Source organism: Rhynchophorus ferrugineus, unplaced genomic scaffold, assembly GCF_030347505.1.
Source record: "Rhynchophorus ferrugineus isolate W39M unplaced genomic scaffold, kcgeb_rfMv2 rfM2, whole genome shotgun sequence".
NCBI lineage: Eukaryota > Metazoa > Arthropoda > Insecta > Coleoptera > Curculionidae > Rhynchophorus > Rhynchophorus ferrugineus.
Genome location: NW_027472581.1, coordinates 23,331,100 through 23,354,310, shown reverse-complemented (window position 1 = coordinate 23,354,310; position 23,211 = coordinate 23,331,100). Strand labels below are relative to the sequence as shown.

The 23,211-nt window shown below is 30.2% G+C and overlaps 1 protein-coding gene and 2 long non-coding RNA genes across 4 annotated transcripts in view; 2 read left to right on the top strand and 1 right to left on the bottom strand.

The window, feature by feature from the left end:
• Ace (Acetylcholine esterase) overlaps positions 1-23,211 on the bottom strand; it is a 331,041-nt gene that overhangs the window by 157,448 nt on the left and 150,382 nt on the right. The gene's annotated exons all lie outside the window — the stretch shown is intronic.
• On the top strand, positions 3,858-4,613 carry LOC143191925 (uncharacterized). Its single transcript, XR_013004670.1, has 3 exons — positions 3,858-3,995; positions 4,054-4,295; positions 4,346-4,613. It is a non-coding gene; the product is annotated as an uncharacterized LOC143191925 (long non-coding RNA).
• On the top strand, positions 10,112-12,122 carry LOC143190883 (uncharacterized). Of its 2 annotated transcripts, XR_013004344.1 has the most exons (6): positions 10,112-10,342; positions 10,390-10,714; positions 10,774-11,055; positions 11,107-11,370; positions 11,488-11,547; positions 11,703-12,122. It is a non-coding gene; the product is annotated as an uncharacterized LOC143190883 (long non-coding RNA). The 2 variants fall into 2 exon arrangements; XR_013004343.1 differs by having other exon boundaries at positions 11,107-11,547.

Below are 23,211 nucleotides of genomic sequence, written 5' to 3'. Positions count from 1 at the left end.
TATTGTTATATCAGTGATTACTTGATGTGGATGTTTGATATTAACTAGAATTAACTAAAACTATAAAGGCTAAAATTTTTAGGCGACCTCATGACATTTTCTCACAAAAGTTTAAAGCTAGTAACAATTGAGATATTCCCAACTGATTAAAAAGTTTGTTGTACTTGCATTAATACACATGTATATCCCAAATTAAAATAAAATTAATCTACTTAAGCTAAGTTAAGAATTTATAAGTAACATTTATACACTAAACAAGTTCGTGTGATTCGCTTTAATCTTCTGATTTCCGGCGTGTTGTCCAGTAGCCATATTGCTTCCACGTCGCTGTGATTTAGCAACCTTATTTTATGTTTCAAATCTTTGATCACATCGTATATTAATTTGATTTCGAGGCCATCGTGCAGCTCTTCGATGGTTACGTAGCTATAAGCATTTGTAATTAATCGTAGATTACTAATTGGTTTATTTATTAGTTCAACCTCATATTTGCACCACATAGGTCTAAGTTGGCTTTATTGATTTTACCTCTTTGATTTTAGGTCAAGTTGAGAGTATCCTCCGACTAACCAGTATAGTTGATTCGCTTTGAGTCTAATATATTCTGATTTTTATTCATCATGATCTTTGTAGTTTAAATCTTAGAATACGATTCAAAGAATGAACATACAAGAGGTCGTTATTAGGATGTAAAAGTAATTTTACTTGTAGGTTACCTCCAATATTATAAAACCATAAACTTAAATTTCACTGTACCCTTTTAGAATAATTTTGTATGTAGAAATTTTTTTAAAAAATTTGGTCGGTTCAAAAATAAATATTAGGCATTTGCATCTATTTTTATCAGCGATATATAGATGAAAACTATTAAATTCCAACTGTTTTGATATAACTCTACATTGAACAGCAGTCTTTACTCTTAGTATTGTTGAGTTATTCAGTGTACTATAGAGACGCTTGTCGTGGAATGGCCAAAATTGCATATTTAACATTCATTATTTGATTGCAAGAAATTTGCTGACAAAGCCCATTACGCACTCTTAGAAACGTATTGTGATGCTGCTCTGTTATTTTTCAATGTTCGGTTTTGGTTTAGCTGTGGGGCTTTTTAATTTGATGACAACTGGTGTGGAGGACCCAAAAAGATTTGACATAATGAATTGCAAGACATATTGAATGAAAACTCATCCCAAACTCTCAAAAACTCATTATACACTATACATTATTCATATGTATGCTAATGTTTCTCAATAAATGCCTTTCCAAAACGAAAAATGATCAGAATACATTCAAGCACCTAATAATTTCAAAATGAGATACCGCATGTGCCAAAGCAAAAAAATATGGCAATAGAATTGCGTGCAAACAATTTTCACCTACGGAAAAAATAGTAGAGAGGCAGGCAATTTGCAGGCCTTCCAAAAAACTACTATATTGATGTAATCCATGAGGTGGAGGATCATTGAATTAAGTGTATTGAAATTGACGGAATTTATACCGAAATATTAAATCATTTCAATACATTTTTATTTTCTTTTTGACCTGTTGACTGCTCTGAGTAATTATTTCATAAATTTTGATGCACGTTTTGGAAACTGAGAATATTTAACTTAAATAGTAAAAAGAAGAGGTAGATTGCAATAATTTTGTTTTCAAAACCTTCTGTGGACTTCTTGAATGGAATCTTAAAAAAATCCAAAAAAAATCATGGATAAGAATCACAAGAGAAGCTGGATGTTACGAGGCCCGAACAGCTGTTTCCCATCATTAACCTCCAAGAAGATTGCTCCAACTGATATCAATTATGCTGAGCTAAAATTTAATCATGAAAACTTTATATCATAAGCTAACTAGTTTAGAAGTTAAAAAAACCTTATTTTATATTCCTAAAGCTTAACCCTTTACAAATTATTTTTGAATTTTAAGTAAATCGCTTCATTGGAACTTAAAATATCATATAAAATGTCTCTAAAAATATAGTGTTATGGGATTTAAATAACCCATATAATTAGGATTAAAAATAAGTTATATTTAACTCACAAAGAGGTCCAATGAAACTTCCAGATATTGCTTTTAACACAGTTTTTAAAAGCACGTTATAAAATCAAGGAAGACATGTTTCAATTTTTGTATTTAGTTCAGACATGGGTATTTCAGAATGGGACCAATATACCTAATGGTCACGCATGGTGATAATAAAAATAGTGTTAAGCTAACAAAAGTTGATAAAAAAAAGGTTACCGATGGAATAACAATTGATTGGATTTTTGGTTAAGACATATATTAAAAATTCATTCCAGATATGTTGTTCTTCATGATGGAAAAAGGAATGGTTAATAACACCTCCAGTTTGCATGAACTCGGCATTGAATAAGAGATTACACAGGGTGTAACAGAAAACTAATGAGAAATACAGTGATATTAAAATGATTTTACAAGGAAAAACGGCATTGAAGGAAATAATAACTAAACGTAAAACGTAAATTTAGGTGGAATATGCCTGCAGGGCATACCACTGCATAAACAGACCCGCCCAGAACCCTAACTCATAGGTGATGTCGAAACAAATTCAATGGAACAATAATACAATAAATAATACAATGGAACACAAACCTAACCTAAAAACTGTTATATTTGTAAAATTAATTGCAGTTTTAATAATAAGATAATATACTCATTAGATGTTCTAAAATGTTAAAATAAATTAAATCTGATAACAGCAATTTTGTTTAATTATTTTATTTAGATTAGAATTTTGTTGTATGTCAAAGCCAAAATGAACTAAAACTCAGATTTATTGCGGCAACATTGTAACGTTTCGACATAGTTAGTCCAGATGACGTGAGTTCAAATCTTATCTTAACAGCATTCTTAATCGGTTATACTTTGTAGACGTTAGAATATGAACAAATTCAATTTTTAAATTTCAAGTCTAGATAAAATATGACTGATGAGTTTTAAGTGAAAGTAATCTTATCACATCAATGTAAAATTCATAGATATAAATTGATATCAAAATACTACTCGCAAACAGAATAAAGGACAATAAATGTATACATACACATATACAAATGTATACTAAATTTTCTGGGATTATTACTGTACCACACAAAAAAATGTCCGCGGAAACGAAAGCGCAAGCTACAGCCACCTGCACAGCTTCCGGTGCTCTTGCCAAGTCCTGACCTTGAACTCGTCGCTTGCCGAACTGTACCAGGTTGGGCACGAGAATGACCTCCGCCTGACTCATCTTCCGATTTGAGCAAACTTAAATTAAAATGCAAAATAATGTAAAAACACAAACTTTCTATGAGAAATTTTAATTTTTGTCAGAAGACCGCCAAAGTAAACATTTCCGGGGAAAACGAAGATTTACTCTTTTAACTGGGGCAGGCAGAAATTATTTGTCGGGAAATTTGGGGCGCCGAAACGTTTATGTTGGAGTTGAAATCCTTCGAATATCTCGACAGTACCGTTAATTAGATATTCTGATTATTTAATTTTCGAAATTTGCGTTGTTTTTACTTGTGTTAAGAAAATTTTAATTATAATGCTATATTATAAAAAATATTTGGCAAGAATGGACATTGTTTTTAATTTTTTCTTAAACGTTCAATATAAAATTATTAGAAATATATTTCATTGATAAGATACTTTTAATACTTAAATAAAGTATTTTAGTAATTTATTTGTCATAAAAGATATGTTGTTTTATTTCTGTTTAGAACTACCTTTATTTTAGCACAGAATCATATCAGCGGAATTAAATATCTAATCTATTCAAAACAGTACTGACGCACATCTTCAATAGTTTTTTTGTGTGTTAGTGCGTAATTAGTACTTAGTTAGTGCGGACACGGTCACTAAAATAACTCAAAAAATAAAAAACAAGATCACCTTAAATTCACCAAAAAGAAATCGCCTTTATGCGAAACGGGTAACGAATCAAGAGCATCTGTGTATGTTAGCTGTATCAGAGATCAAATATACGAATTGTATAAAAACAGTTAGTAGTTGTTTCAATCGAAACATAATTTAATATAATTATTTCAGACAAAATTGTTAGACTGGAAAGAATCCATGAAAAGCCAAAAGATATGCAGCTCTTTGAGGGATGTCGAACATACCCTCATACACTGTTGGGCAATATAGATTTTAAGTGGTTGGGGGTTTAACCACGAAGGGGTTTAATTGGAATTTCACATACGTAGTTGAGACGTGGATATTTCAAAATTACACTCATGACTAGATGATAATAAATATAGAGTAAAGATAACAAAAGTTGATGGAAAAAGGTAAACATTGGAATAACTTCCGATTAGGTTCTGTAGTCATAATATTGCAGACATATAGTTCTTCATGATTAACAGGAATGGTTTAATTACTGGTGCCGAATTAGTGTTTTTCCAGGGGTGACTACCAGGGAGAAATTAACCGTAACTTGCTTTTGTAGTGGTTTGAAAATCAGCTTTTAAAGAACTTGGAGGAACAATCAGTTATTGTTAAGGACAATGCACCATATCATAGTAAACTAGTGGAGAAGATCCCAGCAATGCTTATGGCTTAAAGTGCATAAAATAGGTTTTCAAGAAACCGTGTTAAAGAAGGAAGTATTTCAAATTGTTAGTCGGTAAATATAAATGAAACATTTAATTGCATTTTATGTAATTTAGTTTTTTAGAAATAAGCCTGAAAAAAGATATATGGTAGATCAGATAGCTGAACGTTAAGGCCACACAGTATTAAGTCTCCCTATCACTGCATATTTAATCCAATTGAGTTGATATGGGGTATTGCAAAAAAATTTTAGAGAATATAAAAGATAACGAACAAATAACGCTTTTAAATTTCATTAGAACTTATAACTACTATCCGAACGAACAAAAATGTGAAGGTACCAAAGAACAATTTTGACTGGGTACATTTGGTGATACTGAGTACTTCACAAGTAAGAAAAAAATCAAATGTAATGGGAATACTTGGACAATACATTGGATATTGTTAGTTCAATTATGAAATATATTATATTCATCATTTTTTTCAATGACTCGGTTAAAACACCTCTAACTCAAGTTGTAAGTCATATAACTTAAGACTTTAACTAAATTTATTATTAGTTATTTAAATAATAGTAGTTACATTAGTAAATTCAAAGAACATATTAAGAAACTGTTTATCATAAACAAAGCTGTAGAGACACCACGTATACAGCAAATGAGTAACAAAATTCTTACCATTAACACTTACATGGAAGCATATAGTCTAAACCACGAAGAAGCGTGCAGTGTACCATTCATACCAAAGCAATATCTTTGTTCAAATAACTCAAGTTTAACAACGCAATGAATCCAATCGTAGTGCAGATTCTTGTCGTTCTTATTCGCAACATGGACAATAGCTTCACTGTTGGATTGAGAGCATTGTGTACAGGTTATTCATAAAATAAAATTTTAATTGATAGATTTTTTGATTGTGTTTACTTATTTCTGATCCGGATTAATCCTGTTAAATCATGTCGTCTTCTTTTTGGAATTATTATTAATAAAACTAGAGGAAACTATCTCGTATTAAATTTGTAATTAAATAATAAATATAATAGATTACAAGGCGTGCTTTACCATATATGGTTACTATATATTTCAACCCTATTTTCAACACATATTTATATCATATTTGACAAATATATCATTATTTTATCACGTTAACAAATTGATCAAAGATTACCTACATTAGTGTGAAATATAAATCGTGGTAAATTATTAAACATAGATTACATATTATCATCGCAATGTGATAATAGTCGTTGGAAGTTTTAATCAGTATTCAACATTTCTGAAAGTGCACCCATAAATATTTGACAACCAATAAAAATAAATGAAACTGATGGATACTTTTGATGAAAAAACAAAACCGTTGCTTTTACTATGTTTCTCACAATTGTTCCATATTTTCGCATCTTAAAATCTTCATCTCTGGACTTGTACACACAACTTGAAACCAAGAATTTTGAAGCCAAAACTAGCTGTTCTCTAGGTTTAGTCAAAGAAAGAGGATGTTCTATGTTCGGCTGTATGTATATATATATATATATATATATATATATATATATATATATATATATATATATATATATATATATACATATATATACATATATATGTCAACTATTTGAGCAGGATACCGACTTCAAACTGATTTCTTCTATTTAGTTGTTACAACGATTACTACGTAAATATTTTATTTTAAACCATTTTTTGTTTTGTTAAAAGTATAATTTGTTATAATGTAATAAATATTTGTTAAGATATATATATATATATATATATATATATATATATATATATATATATATATATATATATATATATATTATAAATGCATCTGTATTTCGATGCTACAGTTCCATTGCTAAAGTGGAGATACGTGCTCGTCCATTTTTTTCGCTCAGTTTAATAATTTAATTTTCTTCCTTTAATTTCTTTTTAATTTCTTTAAGTTCCGTATAAAGTTTTTCTTTCGGCTAAAATATCACCCTTTGAGTATCCAAATTACTAAACAAAACAAATGAATCGTAAACCCAATTAACCTTCGCTAAACTCAATTCCAATCCCTATCATCCCTGATTTCGGCCCCGGGTCATTAGTATTCGCTCTAGACGGGAACCCCGGACTTTCAGCAAGATATGACCGTGGGTATTTGCGCCACGTCCCCACGTCGCTCTACATATATCTTACGAAGTCGGCGGCGTCGCAAATCAGAGATGGCGGGTCGCCGCCACCTGTACGGCCTCCGGCGTCCTGGCCGGGCTCGACCTTGGCCCCGCCGCATCCCGAACGCGAGTCCTGTCCTACGTGGAGCACGGGAACGACCTCCCGTCGCTTCGTCGTTAGTTTCGAGGAAATTTAAATTAAAACGCACAACAACGTAAAAACGCCAATTTCAATCTTTCGCGAGCTAATTGAATGCTGCTCTATTAATTTTCATTAGTTGTAGATTTTTTACAACAGTTTACAAGGATACGAACTATTATATTTTCAATAATTCTTAATACTTATATTTTTTATATATAGATAATTTTTGCCAAGGTTTTATGATGAAAAGTCATGTACATTGTTATATTATGAAGTGCAAGAAAATAGCTGAAAGAGCTAATAAATAATAAACAAAATCAAGTAATGCAAAAATACTAAATTAACGCCAACTGATGCAAAGGAATATTCTCTCTCGAAAGTAATAAAAAATATTTAAAAACCCCTACAACATAATGCAGTTTTTAAAATTGATGACAATACCTGGGCTAGGAATGATAAAGATGAAGTGGAAATTATCTCTAAACAATAAAAAAGTATTCGTAATTCGTAATCGTCTGAAACATCCCGAACAGAAGAAAATAACAGTTGACTCCCCTAACAGTGCGTTTCATATTGATCTACCACATGAGAAATTTACTATTAAGGAACTAAATTAAACAATAATGAAAAAAATCAATGCCTGGTTTTGACTTAATTACTTGAAGTATCTTAAAAGAGTTCTCAGAAAAGTGCTTCAAGTTAATAACGTTTATATTTAATGCCATATTAAGACTTAATTACTCTCCTACTACTTGAAGAGTGGCTTAAATCATTATGATTCTTAAACCAGGAAAAAAATCAGAAGACGTCTCCACCTACCATCATATAAGTCTGTTACATGTGATCTGTACAGTTTTTTAAAACTATACATTAAGAAACTCCATTTTTATATCTATTCTGTACAGCTGACTTACTGATACAGCGGTATTATCATCACACGAGGATGCAATGTCAGCCACATGAAACTTCCCAAAACCAGCTTCCTCTAAACAAAATAAAATTGTGGTTGAAAACATGGTGTATTTAAAGAATATGAGACAAAATCTACCCATGTGACACCCTTTGTAGAAAGACTTGTCCACAAGCAAAAATGAATAATTATGAACTCCCCCAACCGCATAATACTAACTATCTGGGAATGGAATAACTATTGGTCTGAAACTAGATGAAATGTATTAGCTGATGGGGCGTATATCTAAATTATCCTTAGACAACAAGTTTTTGCAGCATAAGTCAATACTGTAGGCCCATTTGGACCTATGATTAAACTATGAAAATATTGTTTTAAAAACTCATTGCAGATTATTATTTTTCATGCTGTAGTAGAGTTAGTGTATTTCTCCATATCCAAGGGCAACTACCATGGATAATGATCCATAATATGTTCTTGCTGTTACAGGAATTATCCGGTAAAAACTTACAGGGATGATTCCTTTATTATTGTTATGGACAATCCATCATACCATGACACACTGGTGGAAAAGATCCCCACAATTGGATTGACAAAGGCTGTATTTAAGAAATGGGTTGCAAAACATAAAATAAGTTTTGAAAACACTATATTATAGAGTAAACTAATACAAATAATTACTCGGTAAATATAAATGAAATATTTAGTCGCATTTCATGTAATTCTATTGGAATTAGTAATCAATGAAATGTTTTGATTGACTCAGATATTTAAAGTGACAGTGACTGAATACGACTTTTGGGGCTCTTGCAATTTAGGATAGAATGATAAGAGTGGAAATAACGAAACGAAGGTAAATAATTAACATATGATAACTGTAGAAAATTATATTTTAGTGTGTTACATTTGCGTTTAATTGTTCAGAATATATATGAGCATTTGGATAAAATATATAAGTCAGTCTAACTGTCTTGCATATATAGCAAATGTATTAAGAAGAATGCAGTGGTTAAATTTAGTTTGGTCAGTTTGGCCAAGAAAGATGTATAAAACTAGTAACAGAAAAAACCATGGAGAAATAGAGTGATAAAAAAATTACTTGACTTGAAGAAACACACCTTTGCATTAAGAAACAACAAAATTCTAATCTAAATAAAATAATTAAACAAAAATGTTATGAAATATAATTTATTTTAACATTATAGTACATCTAAAAACTACAGTTAATTATACAGCCAAAATAGTTTATAGGTTAGAGTTATAACGTCTTATCAATATTGCTTTCAAAAATTTTGCATGCGTCTGACAACCTGATGACTTTGACAGGCTGATCGTTTACATGTTCGAACCAATCAGACAGCATTGTATCTCTTTTTAACTAGAATGAAATTAGAAAGAAAATACTGTCAGATTCTAAAACTAATTTACCAATTGCGGCAGGCACTACATTAAACATCTTAATGGGGTATATAGAAATAAACTTTTAATGGGCTATGTGTTGTATGAACCTACAAGAATAATCTTCGTTCAATTCCGGTATAGTTTGAAAAATCGACTTGTTATAAAAGGAAAAAGCACTTGTATTGCAATTAATTCATATTGTTGAGAAGTTAATTCAGAAAATGATCTAAAATACCTGAAATTCGTTAGCAAAAGTACTACCTTAAGATGGAGTTTGCATTCTATGCAGAGTTTATGTAATTTTCGTGTCTTGGTATATATTTCATGGAATGAAAAATCATATCAAAATTAATATATAATTTAATTAAGTTAGGCAATTTTTTTATGCAGCAGCAGCTTCAACTAGACTTATAGGATAAGGATCTATATTAGCTTGAATACTCCTATATTTAACCGATCAGTAATTAAATTAAATGGTGCTATATTATTTTTCTAACATCAAATTTCTTTAAGAATATAAACTCTTTTTCTTAACTATTTGCATCCTGTATTTTATGTTAGATAGTTTTTTTTATTGGAACATCATAAAATTTGTGATTTGTGCTCATTTAATATAATATATATATATATATATATATATATATATATATATATATATATATATATATATATATATATATATATATATATATATATATATATATATATATATATATATATATATATGAATATATATATATATATATATATATGAATATATATTATATAAAGTTGTTTTACAGTCAGACAATATTATCCTTGTCATTTTATTCTATTTAAAAAGAGATAGAATTCTGTTAGAGAAGTTCGAACACATAACGGAATGATCGTGCAAAAGTTGTCCGTTTCCAAACGTCTGAAAATTATTCAAAATATTATAATTAGGGGTTATAAATCGACAAACGTTGTTTTAACGCTTTGTTTTAATAAATTTTGAAATCGCCGCGGTTTTTATTGAAAATATTTTTGCGCCTTGCAGCTGCACTGTATATTAGTACGGTCACGGTCACTAAAATATCTCAAAAAATAAAAAACAATATAACCTTAAATACGCCAAAAGAAGCCGTGCTTATGTGAAACAGGTGATGAAACAAGAACAATCTTGGTGTTTCAGAGATCAAATATTGAAATGTATAAAACAGTAAGTAGTTTTTTCAATCGAAACATAATTTAATACAATTATTTCAGAGAAAATTGTTAGTCTGGAAAGTATCCACAAAAATCCAAAAGATATACAGCTAGTTGAGAGATGTAGAACATCCGTTCATACATTGTTGGATAATATAGGATTTAAGTGGTGTAGTAAAGATAACCCACGAAGGGGTTTGATGGAACTTTCAGAGATTGTTTTTAAAAGAATACAATTTTTAAAAACATATAACAAAATCAAGGAAGAATTATATCAATTTATATATTTAAAAGATACATGAATATTTCAGAAAGTTATATTCTCTTGCTCATGTCAAGATGATAATAAATATAGTGTAAAGACAACAGAGGTTCATGGAAAAAGGTAAATGTTGGAATAACTGGCGATTAGGTTTTGTTAGTCATATTATTTATTCATTGCAGGCATACAGTTCTTCATGCTGGAAACAGGAATGGTTCTATTCTTGGTGCAACCATACTTTGTCTTTGCAGTCATTTGAAAATCAGCTTTTAAAGAACTTGGAGGAACCATCAGTTATTGTTATGTACAATGCACCATAGCTACCACATATATATATATATATATATATATAGTACACTGGTGGAGAATATCCCCACACAGTTATCTACAAAGGCTGCAATTAAGGAATGGCTTAAAGTACATGAAATCATGTTAAAGAATGAACTATTTCAAACTATTGCTCGGTAAATATAAATGAAATATTTAATTGCATTTTATGTAACTTACTTGTTTAGAATTAAGCCTGAGAAAAGATACATAGTAGATCAGATTACTGAACCTTATGGCAACAGATTATTAGGTCTTCCTCCCTATCACTGCATTTTTAATCCAATTGGGTTGACATGGGGTATTGCAAATAATTATTACAATAAACATACAGGTCGAGGAGGATATTTAAACCAGAACTGTCTGGATTTATGGAAAGAGGCATTGTAGAAAATAACATCTTCAGTTTGTATGAGCTCGATCAGACATATTTAAGAAGAAATTCACAAAAGGTAGAATCTTGAGCAAGTTTTTAATACATTGGAAATAAACACCTTAGTTATTAACTTGACTAGTATTTCCGAAAATGACTGTGATTGAGTAAAACGTTATGAATGTTTTATTTGAAGGTTTATGATTCAATGCTGACGATCACCAAGACTGGGTGATGAAAGAGGAAACTACTTAAGGTGAGTATACAACTAATATACTTATATATTAATATACTAATTGTAGGGAATTCTATTATAGAGTGTGAATGATTTATGAGCATATGTGTTATTGTTCAGAATATATATGAATATTAACATGTATGAGTACAGAAATAACACTAACTATTTTGCAGATATGGCAAATGCATTAAGGAAAATGCAATTATTAAATGTAGTTTTATCAAGAATTATGTATACAGATAGTAACAGGACAAACTAAAGAGAAATATGGTAATATTATAATGACTGTATAAGGATACATTGCATCGAAAGAAACAAGAACTAAGAATAAAACATAAATATGTTCTATAATGAAAGTAAAATACATTACTCAGATATACAATTGTTAATTAAGTAGATTAGGCCTTCGGGGGATACCACTACATACAAAAACGCGTCTATAACCCTACCGATACTAGTGTGGAAAAAAGCTCAATGTATATATAATAAAACAACTCTCACCTATAAATTATTGTGGCTGTAAAATTAATTGTAGTTTTAAGTTCTTCGATAATAAATGCATTTGATGTACGATACTGTTATAATAAATTATATTTAATAGAATATTTGTTGAATTATTTTATTTGTATTAAAATGTTGTTATATGTCAGAGCCTAAATGTACTAACACTCAGAGTAGCATACATAAACTGAATCAATTGGTATCGATCATCGATAAAATAAATGTCACGGTTCTTAAGGTACTTATTTTATAGTTATCGGAAAATCGTTTACATGTTGCTCTATGAAATGGCAACGTTATTATTATTCTTCGCTCTACGTATGATGAATAGCGCCTCGTTAATAATGTAAATTTACAGACCATTACCGTAAGGGTCATTTGTAATATTAAATTGTAGCTGACAATACCAAACTGAAAATCTATAATGATGTAAACGCAAACAAATATAGACTGCGCGGACGGGTCCTCTCCGATTAAATGAAAACGAATTTATATTCATTGACATCTGGTGAATATTGTGGTCGTCACGCTGATTCATTTAAACAATGCTAATTATAATGACAGAAACGGAGGCATTAAGGATGCAACTGTGTTGTTACACGACATACACGGTTAATTGTTGATAATTGATTGTGATGTGACAATGATGGTTTCAAAAGTCGTTTGGACCAAATTTCAAACGTTGAGGCCAGCGTTTCTTTATGAACTCGTATTTAATTTCAAATTTATTTTGTCTATGAGTGAATTATTTTTTCTTTGAGGAAAACATTATATGTAAAACAATACCAATTATTTCTACGGTAACTGATAAATAGAACATTTGTCATTCCATAAGACTTTATTTAGTTTTTTTTAGATTAAAAAAAATTGCTTCCAAGGCACGAAAATTATTTTAATGCTGTGAAATTCCCGGGGTCAGCCTGCAGGGCATTGGTGTTTGTGATTGTATTTGTAAATATCTCTAGGTAATAATATAAAATCCGACAAGGCATAATCATTCCAGTCACACAAGAAACCTGTCTGGAAAAGACCAGATATTTTGTAGACTATGAAATCTGTAGTACGATAAGTTGTACAACCCTATATAATATATTGCGTTGTCAATCAACAAACTGTACAACGCTGCCGAATCGTTTATAAAACGGATACAATATTTCTCATTACCGGGTTGATGGCGCAGCGGTAAAGACGACAGGATGGTCCTCCTATTATAGATAGCATACTGGAGATACGATAACCGCGGGTTCGAATCCTGCTAGGGCATGGTCGTAAATTTATGTTTGTGATTGTTTAATATTTGTGATTGTCCTACGCAAGAGTGTAAAATCTGACAATGAAAATGATCCCAGTCCCGTCAGTAACCAGGCTGGCTAAGACCGGATGTCACTCGCCAGTCGGTAGGCTTAATGCCGTGGACCGTGGTTTGGAGCCCACGTTAAACTGTAAGTCCAGTCCAGATAAACTCTTAGTTGGTAAAATGAGAGTTTAAAGTATATATTAAAAAAAATTTCATTAGTACAGTCAAATGAACTCGGGTTGTACAACTTGATGTACTATAGATTGCATCATGTGTGGACCATTTAAACCGTCAAAATATTAAACTGGACAGCAGAAACTGATACGTTAAGCATTTCTAGACAATTCTTGTATTTATATACTTATATAGAAACCACATAGTTACAAAAAATGTACTATACTATCAATCAGACATCTATGGAATAAAATTCAAAATTACACAAGTTAAAAGGAATTTTTCAAGGAAAAAATGAAATTATATTTATTTAATATGTATTTTTGTAATTTTTTTATTACTTTCATCGTCCCATTTCTTCGCTACTGCCTTCGGTACATTCGTATATGACAGTTCAAACAATTAAATAGACAATTAATAGAACAAAAAAATAAGAATTTTTTTAAATAGTAAGTTATTTTAAATTTTAGGTAAATTTAAAATCAAAATACTAGATTTTTTGATATGTTTCGAGAATCGCAACAGTGGAACTGTTCAGATGCCTTGACAACAAGTCGAACCAAGCCGTCCGGTATAATAAAATATTTATTCGTTTTACTTAAACACTAAATTATTAGGTCAATGAATTCCTTAGAAAATAATTAAAATAAGAATTACAGAATTTCTATGGAGATAACTATTTAAACATGGTAAAAACTATCTAGTTTTCATATACTATTACCTTTATGAATTATAACTTATATATTAATTATATATTCAGTACCAGAGGAAATGGCAATAAATAATTCTCTGTGGTTTCGTATTCATCAATACAATCATAATATAATTGAATTACATCGGGCCACATTCCAAATTAGATGATTTAATCAAGAAAGGCAAATAATTGTACTGCGAACCTTACCAAAATTAAATAAGCCTCCATATGACTAAGCAAAGGCAAATTAAAATGAAAGTCAAATATTTAATCAAATTTTATGGAGCCCCTCGTTCTCATACCAACTATCCGCTCTCGGACAGAATCAGAATAACCACTCCGAATTCAAATTCTCTGCCGGGCCGCGAAGGCAAAGTACAATTTCGTCACTCTGGCAATTGTCCTGGGTAATAATTAATTGCGGAGCTTGTTTTAATTCTTGAGGAATGTTCGGAAATTTATTTAGGCGGTCGGGCGAGAATCGCACGCCCATTAAACAAATGGCGTCGTCGACTTCCACGACGCGAAAAAGTTTCTTTTTCGTGCATTTTTTAAATTAAAAATGCCCGCGACGTTTTCAAATCAACGTTCGCGGTTAATTTCGTCCTACGTTTCCATTACGCAGATTGATATTCCTTTTTTTTTGTTGGGCGAAATTAAAGATACTAGTTGTTGTTTATGCTCTAGCACTCTCTTATATTATAATTTACTAAAGAGTCGTACAAAAACTGGAATATTATAACTGATTATGCGGGCAACTACCTTCGATATAATCAAAGAAAAACTTCACTTTTATTTTCCTGATATTTATAAGAGTAACCCAAAATAATAATCTCGATAGTTTCTTCATATATGTAGATGTCGCTACTTTTAACTTATTACTTGTCTAAATGGCTAAGAGCCGCGACGGGATCTGATTGGTACACTTCGATTCTATAGTGCGCTTATTGTTTATTTGTTTATGACGCCATTTTCAATTTTCCTAACATAAGGAACAGTGAGTTTAGATTTTTAGGACGTTTAGAGATTAAATTATTAGTTCATTAGTATATATGAGACGGTAGTGCAATAAAGTGAATTCTCGATCTAAGAAGTGTTGTGTACTCGGATGCATAGGTAGTAAAGACATGCAGAGTCGTTTTCCTTCGAAGTATTTGGCTGTCTTTAAAAATGATCGATAATGTTAAGAATCCCAAACTGATTGGATTATGTATCAAAGAAATTTATGATTATTACAGCGTGTTTTGTTTTTGTAAGTTCGGGTAAGTTTATTCATATTAATAATCATACAAAATATGAAATATTTATTTTTTTATTTAAAAATCTCCTTCCGAAAGAAGCTATAGAGACAGCGGTATACTTTTATCCTTGGATCAGTTATTTGATGGTTTCAACTCTATTAAAATAATATCAAGTGAATGGAACTAGGATTTTTGGTGCAAAGCGATTCAGGACTTAAATAGTGATACTATTTTATTGATCAAGTAAGAAAAAATTTACCAAGATAGTTTCGCACTTTTTTTTATCTATTGAAGCTCATGGATTCAGGAATATACATCTTCGGCTGGTATGTTTATGTAGGTTTTACTTTGAGGTAGATGATTTACATATAACATTAGATAACGTCAAGGGGTTATGCAAACATATCAATCATATATATATATATATATATATATATATATATATATATATATATATATATATATATATATATATATATTTTACTCCGATTTAAAGATTTGTAATAAAATGTTGTAATGGAGCATGAGTTTTTATTTTCAAATGGTTCCCAAATTTCATTCACTCGGTAAACAAAATTACAACACTTAGTTATCAAAATGTACATTATTATTAGCAATTAGTTTAAAATATTTCATCAAAATCAATAATAATTTACATATTACTATATTTAGTAGTCACTAAATGAATTCCCAGTATTTCCTTTACTATTGTAACATGTTTGATTATTTTTTAATTTCATAGGGCTTAATTTCTCCGTTGCGGAACGATACACGAAGAAAAATATATTAGAGAAAAATTTTAAACACCAGTTATAAAACAAGGTATATACGCTTGCGTAGATTTTGCAACGAGAGCGCTTTTTCACTCAGACTATTAATTCAGATAAATGAAAATGCTCATGTGATAAACTGAAATTACCTTCAGTTTACAGTATCCTTCCGAAGCTGAGTTGGTTTAAGGCTTCTTTTAAATGATTCTATGGAACAAGTCCTTACGAAACACTTTCCAAAATGCTGACGTACTGAAACTTTTTGCAGATTACTTGTTGAGCTAAAAATACTCAAACAGCTCTTCTTTATTGCAGGTACAGAGTATAAATATATGGACAGACAACTTATACAACAATATACAATACACAAGAGATAACAGATAAATTATTCAGATTTTTAATAATTAATTTGGTAAGAATAACTTACAAGAAACTGTTGTTTTGAGGCCAAGCTGCAAAAAAGTCTTATTTTTTTTATAAGCTTTTAGGTAAAATATTCTTAGACACTGATTTTCTGGGTTTTTCCATATTAATTTCGTTTTCAGTTTACTAACACATATACAGTCTATCCAAAGTTATTTTGTAAATTTGTTTTAGAATCAGACAATATTTTCCTTCCTACTTTATTCTAGTAAAAAAGAGAAGCAATGCTGTGTGATATGTTCGACCGTGTAACCAAACTAGCCTGCCAAAATCGTCCGGTTGTCAAACGTATGCAAAATTCATTAAAACAATAGTGATAAGAGGCTACAAACGTATTTTAACGGTTTGATTATTTTGATAATTTTAAAATCCTGCTTATTATTAGGATACATTATTCCCTAACATGTCTGAATTTGGTACATGCCCATATTGGCTCCATTTAATTTGAATACACAGAATAATCTGAGTTTGGTGAATGCGTGTATCCAGCTTTATTTACTTACGTTTTATCATGATTATTGGATTTAATCATAGAGTAATATATACTCTATGGATTTAATGTCGAATATATTAAGCAGGTAAACAGGTTCAATAAGTAAATAAAAATGGTAGAATTGTGGAAATAACACATTTTATTTAAAAAAGTATTGAATAAAACGAAATAATAAAATATAATTAATACATGTCCAACTATTCTATTTTTATAAAAACATCATATTACACATTATCATTATTTTTTATGAATAAAAATATACAAATATGATAAATAATTGATTTAATGTTGAAACTATATATAAGGAGAGAGATAAACATTGAAAATTTTTTGAATAACACATTTTATTTAAAAAATTATTGAATAAAATGAAATAATAAAGACAATTTTTATATGACTTTCTATTTTTATAATAACATAGTATTTAAATAAATTTATATACTTGAACAATTAACAAGAACTGCAAGAACCATATAAATAAACATTATCATAAAAAAGAACCAAAATCGTTTAGGTCAAACACAGCCAATATAGTTAAAATGAAACGAAAAAGCCACCACTATATAAAAGCAGTAAAATTTTCCTAAAAATCTCCAAATATTATCGCTACTATATGGATGGATGATCGTACTTTCAAGCTGAAGGACATCTGAGTCTATACATCATTATATTTACAGAACAATAATTTATTTACCTATATTCTTGTGTAGCAATGCATCGTATTTCCCTTTACATTAAATCACTAGGGTATCGTTGATAGTTTGATATTTTGGTTATTTGATCCAGGTCTACTTTTGTTAGGAAATTTAATTATTTTAAAGTATCAGGGTACAGTATTCTATATCTTAGCAACATGCTGTATAATGTATTCTCTGATTCTCTGAATTTCACATTCTTCGACTTTTACTCTCAACAAATTCTAGCCACATCTTAGCTATAAAACAAAATTTAAATCATTATTAAAATATATTATGTTTAAAACAAATGTCTAATTATTACCAGTTACTACAGTGTTTGCTAATTAATGACTTGACTACTTCCAACACAACAAGAATAAATGTCTTTTCTGTTCTTGTTATCATTACCATTATCTGTTCTTGTCCTTGAAAATGAAGTGTTATATATTTAGCAGCTAAAATTCCCACTACACTATATTACATCCTGTACATACCCTTATTCTTTCATATTTTAAAACCAATGTATGTTAGACCACCAAGAATAACATAAAAATTTAGTTTAGTTTCATATAGTTTATTCTTTTCTATGATTTATACTATATAGGAGAGTGCGCAACGCCAAATCCGGAGATATTGGGGAATAATGTATTCTCTTATTATTGACTTACTCTGATTGAATATTCCGAAGCCAGAGAGAACAGATTGGGTCTCTAATCAGTTACTTTCAACACGAACGAGATAATGGAGGCCCCTCTTGCCAGAAATATTAGTTATATAGGTAAGTATTTTTACTGTTACATATAAATTTTATTTTTTTATTGAAAATATTTTCAGCGTGTTGCAGCTGCACTAAATATTAAAATATTAAAAATAGAATATGGGCACAGTCACTTAAATATCTCAAAAAACTGGGAACAAATCGAGAGACGCTCATCAAAGTTGTTCTACAGATACTTATCGTACAACCCCCGTATGTATGCATCAAGGAAATATATAATAAGACAATATATATAAATGGTGTAACACGAACATATACCAAGGAAGATTCACGTACGAACCGACAAATCTTCATGTAGGACATTAATGATTTCTTAGTTGGATTTACATCAACGTCCAGAACTAAACGAGTCTTTTTAGCGAAGAGTTAAACGATACATTGCGGGAAACAGCTTCGCTTCAATTTAGTCCCTCAAATTTACAGCGGCCGTAAAAATTAGCCGGCGCAGAATGGTTTCGAGGTGAAAAAATTTGTATTCCGCAAACGGACGTTCGGGTTTATGTGCGGTCATAATTTTCGGGGGTAGCTGGAAGTCGCCTTCTTTTTCCCGCCCGGGGTCAGCCTCGTTTTTACATTTAACGGATTTCGTTATTAAGTAGAATAAATCTAGCGCCAGGTGTAAGAGGTCTCGCTAATAAACAACGACCGGGTAATTTAATTTACCCTTTTGTGTTTGTCTTCTGCCGGTTTTGTTCTAGATAATTCGGAACAAAAACGGCTCGCTACAGAAATAATTAAGATGCGACAATAGTGACCGGCGCTCTGGAAAAAAGGCAGGACGGGAGCTGGTGTTTGTGTTGTTCTTAAAGGGACGGCATTTCTAAGTCAGCCAAATTGGTTTTTGTTTCTTTAATAGTCTCCGGGGTATGTTTTTGTTGTTTAAAAGTAACGGACGCGTGTATGCTTGAAAAACCGAAACTGGAAAACAAGGAACCGACGAACATTTTGAGAGATGGGCGTCTTGTTCGACGGGAATTCTGTATAATGCGATTTCTTTTCCAGAAGATTGTCCTGTGTAGGAATTATTAAAACAACTTATTAAAGAGTAATTTGTTAAATATATTTCAATATATTTATATATTCAATATTCTCAATAAATTAGGTTATTGAATACAAAATCATTTTTATCTGTTTGTATTAGCGAGATGTTTTTTATATTCCGGGATTTGGGATCACAAATAAATTGCTTCTTTGTGGCCAACTTAAATTCTATTCAAAAAATATGATGAAAACTATGAGTGTGAAAGTATTATAATATTTATAAATTCTTCCTAGGTGTAATAAGTTTTAGTGTGCTGCAAAATTATACCGACATGTCACAAAGCTCATTCTAGTTGCTTTGCGATAAAAGCATGATAGATATTAATTATTTGTTGATTAAGGATTATCCATAGAGAGCCGCTACTTTCTCCCATCTTCCGGGCAATTTACAGATTCCATCTCGAAAGAACTATGTATCTTTTGAGATTATCCACGAACAGACCCATTTTTTGCCATCTTCATAAGAAGTGAAGAGCTGCTCAAACAAGTCAAGGATCATATGTCGAAAAAACTAGTGATCAGAAGGAGCAATGTCTGGAGAATAGGGCGGGTGGCAGTTCCCATGTTGATGTTTCCAGGTATGTTTTCGTCGGTTTTGCAATATGTAGTCAAGCATTAACATGCTGAAGAATAAAACTGGCTTGTCTTTGCTTGTATTTCGGCAGTTTTTCGCACAACACTGAGCCCAAACTCAATGTCAATGTATAGACACAATTGATTGTTTTATGGAATAATGCTTTCAAACCCTCTCTCCAAATTTTTCGCCTATACAGCAAGTCAATAGAGTCTTCAAATTGGAGTAACAAAGTAATACCTTGCACAAAAAAGAGATAATAATATAAAAAAAGTATTAAATTATAGATTAAAATACCTTTATGTAATAAAATGAATGCTTCTTAAAATTATATTTTGTTATAGTATTTATAAAAATATTCATCCTATATATTTCTAGTTCTTTTTTAATATTTAAATTTTAATACACCTGTTTTTATTACAGTATCGATCAGCAAAGACACCTAATAGAAACAGTAAAAACCAAGGTATATTAGTATAAAAAAACAGAAGTTTCCTATCATTAAGTAAACAGGTTAAATACTGAAGTTAAAATATGAACAGCAAGGAAATATTGACAACTTTCCCATTAATTAAATATACATTAAATAATGTAAATATTATGTTGATTGAAAAAAAATTACCGATCTAATTGACTTTATGCTTTATGTGGTGCTTTCCATCTCTAAACCTTGACACTTGCACGCAATCTATCTGAGATAGAATATTTAGTTTTCGTAAAATTAAATTAATAACTAATTGAGAGTAATATCGGTGACAAAAAAACTAGATGCATCTAATAATAAGTAGTAATAGAGTAATTGGAAAATTAAATTGGAAAAATAGTATTGAATTGGAAAATGGAAAAATAGTATTGAATTGGAAAATGGAAAAATAGTATTGAATTGACACCATTTAAATTTCTGATCGTAGTCCAAACCACTGCAAACAAGCGGCTTGTACTGGTTTGAGAATACTCAAGAAAACGAGTACAGCAGTGGAGGAAAAGGAGACAGTCTCACTGAAAGTCACCTAAGGATTTGTGATAGTGATAATGATGTAGTGGTGGAGTTTTGAATGATCATTTTCTTGTCTATTTCCTCCTAGGCAAGGAAAATATATTACCAAACGAAAACACTGTTAATCATTTTAAACGCTATTAAACTTTCAGGTTGAATTCGAGTTAGTTCAATTTTTTTTGTTTTAACATTTTTTTGTTTGTTCAACATCGACGAAATGACATATATTGAAAAGTGAGGACAGTAGTAAGGCTTCAACAAAGTTAGTTGCAAATGTACCCGTTGCGATTGAATACACTAACTGTTTTAAATCTTTTAAATTTGTTTTATTTAATTAAAATTAGTTATTAATTCATTTTCAACAAGTTTTATTTTATTATTATTTATAAAATAAATTATTCATCTTGTATATTTTGACACTGTTTTCTCTAATATTTAAATTTGAATTCACATATTTTTATTACAGTATCTATCAGCAAAGACACCTAATAGAAACAGTATAATTTAAGGCGTTTTAGTATAAAGAAACAGAAGTTTCCTATCGTTAAGTAAAGAGGTCAATACTGAAGTTAAAATATGAACCGCAAGGAAATATTGACAACTTTCCCATTAATTAAACATACATTAAATAACGTAAATATTACGTTGATGGAAACAAAATGACCGATCCAATTGACTTTATGCTTTATGTGGTGCTTTCCATCTATAAACCTTGACACTTGCACGCAATCTATCTGAAACAGAATATTTAGTTTTCGTGAAATTAAATTAATAACTAATTGAGAGTAATATCGGCGACAAAAAAAAACTAGATGCATCTAACAATAAGCAGCAATAAAGTAATTGAAAATTTCACCATTTAAATTGCCGATCGTAATTCAAGCCACTACAAACAAGCGGCTTGTACTGGTTTGAGAATGCTCAAGAGAAGGAGTAGAAAAGGAGACAATCTCACTGAAAGTCAACTAAGGATTTGTGATAATGATAATGATGTAGTGCTAGAGTTTTGAATGGTCTTTATCTTGTCGATTTCCTCTTAGGCAATGAAAATGTTATAGTACCAAACGAAAACACTAATAATCATTTTAAGCGCTATTAAACTTAGTGTTTGAATGAGGGATTTTTTTTCGTTTTAACGGAAATGATGTTAAAATTTGCATTTATAATCAAACAAACATTAATGAAAAAATCAAAGTAACTCATATTAGCCATTATAGTTTCGTAAAGAATAAGAGTTAAACTAAACTGTTGTAATAAAAATGTGTAAGTATTTTTACATTATTACATAATTTCTTGACAGCCACTTTTTGTAATTACTTCTGCATTTTTTAGCGTTTAATTTTTTGTATGAATAACACTTATTAGGAACCAATTAAATCCAATAAAACTATTATATTGAAATATCATAATAAGTACCGATAACCAATAAGTCATTTCAGCAAGTAAATAAATAAATAAGACTCCACAGGTTTAGGTTGAAAAAGTGATATTATTTATAAACAAAATTTATATTATAAATATTTCTTGCGTTAATAATAAAAACATTGTTATTTGTATTAATAAATATAAAAATTTTGTTATAATTAAATAAAGAATAAAATTTCGTTATTTTAGAAGTTATAAAATGTATATGTGATCTTTCCTTGGGTCCTATTTTGTTACAATTTATTTATTACAGTGAAATTTTAGTTCAATTTTTAAATCCAAGAAATTTATGGTTTGACAAAGTATTGTCCGCCAGAATTGTCAATGGATAGACTGTTGTCGTTAACATATTTTAGGGAAATTAAAAAGTGTGTTTTTACAACGTTGAAACGTTACAACGTTGGAACGCAGTTCCAGAAAGATGGGATAAAGCAATAGCTGATTATAAACGACCTTTAACAATTACAATTTGACAATGATGGTCAATCAATCCGTAATATTACTGGCTGCCATCGAAGAAGATAGTAATCTATTAATTACTCCAATTAGTTTAATAGTCCATCATTCGAATAGACCATGAATAGTCCTTCTAACTGT